Below are 4,894 nucleotides of genomic sequence, written 5' to 3' on the forward strand. Positions count from 1 at the left end.
CCGGGAATCCCGCCGGCTTTATCAATGGGCGCGATGACGTCACCCGCGGAGCCCCGCCCCCGGGCGGCCCCGCGCTGCCCTTAAAGCGGCCGCCGCACGGGAAAAAGGGAGGGGGCGGCGGGGTCCCACAGACCCACCGGCTTCTCCTTTGCCCGGCGTCATCCGGGGGAGCCCGGCCACGGTCCTGCTGCCTCCACCGCACAGGGACCCCATACACACACAGCAGCCCCCCAGGCACCCCGTGCTCCCTCCCCCAGACACGGCGACCCTCACTGACAGGGATCCCCCCCAGACAACACCGAGACCCTACAGACGCGCAGAAACCCCTCCTCAGATGCCTCCCCTCTCTCCCAGGACACGCAGAGCCCCCTCCCCATACCCATCCCTAAAGACATATCCCCGCAGCCACTCACAGGATGCCTCCCCCCGCAGGAGTGACCAGCTTGTGTCACACAACCCCCTGGGGACTGGAGTCCCCACACCTACACTCCACGGGAAGGCGGTGGGATTTCAAAGCCCACATGTTCACTTCAGGCCCTGGTGCCTCCATGCGAAGCCTGGACACAGGCTGACACCCCCCTGGAGCCCCTCACTCTGCCAGGGACCAAGGACGGGGGTCACAGCCCACCTCAGATGGGGCACTGGGTACACAGGGGACAGTAGAAGATGTAGATGAGCTCCCCAGCCAGGCTGTCCCCTGGATAGGTGCCCCTTGGCCATGCTTTGCTCCAGCCCCATGCTCCAGTGACCCTGAAACAGCCCCGAAAGGCCAGTCCTCTGCAGCTGCCCATGGTGGCCAGTCCCAGAACTGGGGACCTGCACATCCTTGCCCCTCAGCACCTGGGCACCCCATCCTGTGCTTCCCAGGGACTCTGGTGGGGTGGGGTGGGCCTGGCTGTGCTGGTGGCCGGGCATTGTGCCATAGTGATGCTGCTCTCTAATGGCCATGAGGAAGACATGTCTCTGTCACCCAAAACAGGTCACGGAAGGATGCGGGGCACTTCTCCCTCCCCACGGGTGTGGGATCTGGCAGAGGTGGCCACAAAACCCCCTCAAAAGCAGGTCCTGCTGCCCTTCCCCTGCTTCATACTGCTCACAGGGTGACTGTGTGCACATCCCTTGCCCTGTGCCTCAGTTTCCCCATTCTGCACTCCATCGCCACTTCCGTGGGGCAGCTCAGGGCTCTGGTCACTCAGCCTGCTCTGGAATATGCTGAGAGTTTTACATGAGTACTCCCAGCCTAACTGTCCACGTGCTTCCCCTCCCCATGGAGGGTATCAACCCCCTTTTTGCTGCAGGAAAGCTGAGCAAACCTGCATGCAGGGAGAGAGGAAACGAGCCAGATCCATCTGCTTTTTACTCGAGTTTACAGTTTTTGCAGAAGAAACATGTGCAAACCCACTGCCTGGCACCAAACACGCTCCAGGAGCGGGCAGAGAGGCTGCTGCCTCTTGGGGGAACGCTACCTGTTTCCACCAGGGCCACCGGAGCTCCCCGGGTTGTGGGTGGTGTCACGGGGCAGAGCTGATTTTCCGATGGAGGCCGCAGCTCGGGGCTGCGGGGAGCTCCCAGGGCAGAGCTGAGTCAGCGTCTAGAGGCAGCGAGTGGGTGGAGGCACCCAGGGGTGCAGGGAAGCCCCGGGGGACCTGCCTGGGGGTGATGGGACGACCTGCGTGGGGCTTGCCCTGGGGTCCACCCTGGGATCCCTCCTGCAGAGGCACAGCAGAGACCAGAGAGGATGAGAGCCGTCAGCTCTGCTCCTGCTCCCCGCTGTGTAGGGGGAAGCCCTCGGGCGGGCTTTGGAGGCACAGAAGGACCTCACAACCCACATCCCATCAGGGCTGGGACACCGCCTCTCGAGAGGCAGCAAGCCCTGGAGCAGCCCCCCCCCCACCTGCAGCTTGAGTCCACTGTGCAGACATGGCAGCTGGGGGTTTTCCCCATCACCAAGCTGGGGCAGTGGGAGGAAGCATGGTTTAACATCAACAGCCTGCCCAGCCTGGGGAAGGGGAGGCTCTGGGACCATCTCCTGGCTGCCTGCAGCTATTTAGATGGAGTTAGAGGAAAAGGGAGCCAGACTCTTTGAGGTGTACAGCAAAACCAGGACAGGCACCTGATGCAAGTTGCATCAAGGGAAATTCCATTTAGATACTAGGAAACTATTTTTCCCCTGTGAGCATGGTAAAATATTACAGGAGCCCAGAGAGGCTGTGGGATCTCTGTCCTCCATGATACTCAGACCTGGCCTGTTCCCCCCACAGTCCCCCTACCCTCACAGTATTCAGTGATGCTCAGCAGCATCAGGAGCAGTGAAACTGAAGTCAACTTGACTCTGTGGCTGAGCTGCCTTCTCAGGGTAGCTGCATGCTCTTGTTTTGACAATTACCAGGCCTAGCATAAAGGACAGAGCCAGCATAAAGATGAACCAATAACCAAATTGTATTTGATACAGAAGGGTCAGTACATGGGTGAGCGCTGGGGGTACAAACAAGTCAGATTATACATAATTGACATCAACCCCACTGACCCCAACAACAACACCACACAACCAACAACAGGTGGAATAAATGGTGAAATGCAGTTCCCTATAGAAGGGACAGGAGACAACCAAGTCAACAAGCCAAACACATAAGACCAAGGAAGCCACACACTGAATCTCTACACAGCCCACGTTTACAAAAGCCAGACCTGACTGGAGCCCAGTCCCAGGGAGGCAGGAGACACTTCCCCAACAGGGAACTCTGCACAGGACATCCACCTCACAGACAGACACTGCCCCTTCCTGCGAGTGGTCCCAGCTTTTATCCCGCAGTGGGACACCTGACCCTTGGTTACTGAATGCAGACACCTGGGGCTCATTTACTCAATGGCTCTCCCTGCAAGGCCGGCCCCACCGTGGAGGGAAGCCTAAAGACAAACTCACCCCCCCCTTTGTGAAGGGCTGTAGGAATCACCCATATGTCAACTTTAATTTGGGGCTTGGGGTTGAAACCCCAGCATTTCAGCTCTGCATGCAGTGCCTGGGCAGCAAGAGCAACACCAGCCAAGCACAGTCTGGGATGAAGGTGAGCTCCCCAGGCTTAGAGTGACAGCCCTGACCCCCTTGGGAGAAGGGTTTTCCCCCTCACTTGGCACTCTCACCCGGTGACCTCCTGAAAAGCACGGGGTCCCTTGGGTGAGCTGGGGAAGGAAGCACCAGCTCCAGCACCAGCAGAGGCCAACCCATCCCAGGGCCTGGCAAATGTGCAAAGGGAAAGTTGCAAATCTTCGAAAAGTTGCCTGGAGGAAGAGATAAAAGGACCTGGATTCCTCCAGATTAAAGCAGCACTTGGATTTGGGTCCGTATTTAAAATGCCAGTGCTGGAAGGTACCCCCGGGAAGCAGAATCTGGCCCAGGGAGGCTCGGGGAGCCCTCTCAAATCTCTTGCAACTGGGCTTTTGTCTCAGCTGCTGTCCCAGAGTGGGGGAGGCTTTACCCCCCACAGCGTGTTTGCAGGCTCTGACCTGTGGGTGCCAGCCTGGGGTTGTGTGACAGTGTCCAGAGCACCCTGGAAGGCAACTCTTGTCCTCCCAGGCCAGTGCGCTGCTGGCACCTCCCTTCCTGCAGGAGCCTGAACAGCCATTTCCTGCATCCCACCCCAGCAGCCAGGATTTGGCTGGCCCTGCTTCCCTCCCCGTTCCCTCCCATCCCATCGCATCCCTGCTTCCTGCAGAAATCCCTGGCGCAGGGTTTGTTGCTGCACAGCAGAAGGAGCCAGCACTCAAACCCTCAGCTCACGAGGCAATGCCTACAGCAGGGTGGGGGAGGTCCCACTGCCAGAAACTCACCTGCTGCTGGTGTTGGGGGGCTGGGAGAGACCCAAACAGGGCACATGGGATATGGGTGATGGGCCTGGGCCAAGGGGAGCTGGTGCTCTCCCGCTGGGGGCTGGAGCATCCCTGAGCTGAGACATGAGAGCAGCAGCTGAGGTGCCAGCTTTGATCCACAAGCAAGGGGTGAAATCAAGGGAAGAAACTCTTGAAGCTTGGTGCCCTCTCAAACATAGCTGCATCCCCCGGGATAGCATGGGGGGCCCAAGGAAGCCTGAAACAACCCAGCGCTTTTATTAGTGGTGTGCTGAGCTTGCCAGGCCTCTGAGGCACCCCAGATATGCAGCGCACAGAGTGTCCTGGCACTGCACCCCAATCCAGGCTGAAGAGTGGCCACCAGAGCCCTGCTCCGCTGTGGTCACCCCACTGGGCTGCACACGCACTCAGGCCAGGTCCCGTCTCATCCACCTCCCACCGGTACCGAAGCAAAGTGCTGTCGGTACCACGCCATGTGCCTCAGTTTACCCGGTTCACACCGCGGTGAGAACACATGCACTTTCAGGGTGGGGAAACACAGCTCCCCTCTCCAGCGCTGCTTTTCCCATGGGCCGTAAGGCTGGTGTCTGACTTTGCTCCTCCTTCCTGGTCCAGGACTTGTGCAGAATGGAAGGAAGCGGTAAGGGGTCTGGTGATGGGGAGAAGCTGGCCCCTTTGGTGCCCACCCTGCAGGCATACCCGCCCCGCATCCTCTCCCCAGTGGGGCTGGGAGCCGCACTGTGCACAGAGGTGGGGACCAGCCGGGCAGAGCCCTCTCCCAGTCCCAAGAAGGAAGGAAACAGCAGAGCTCAGCCTGGCCCCTCCTCAGGGGCTTGGGGGGCTGATGCTGGAGTTATGGGGGGGACTGGAGGGACATAGGGCTTGTGGGGGGCCAGAGCAGAGTGGAGACTGGGGGAAGGTGAGAAGGGACATTACTTCTGGGGGATGGGGAGGGGATGAGTGGCTGTAGGGGCCACGGTATGGGGGGGGGACGACGACGTGCGGAGGAAAGTGGACCAGGGGGCGGGTTGACTGTAGGGGGCTGGGG

The sequence above is a fragment of the Athene cunicularia genome (genome assembly GCF_003259725.1).
Source record: "Athene cunicularia isolate RWA chromosome 8 unlocalized genomic scaffold, athCun1 chr8_part1, whole genome shotgun sequence".
Lineage (NCBI taxonomy): Eukaryota > Metazoa > Chordata > Aves > Strigiformes > Strigidae > Athene > Athene cunicularia.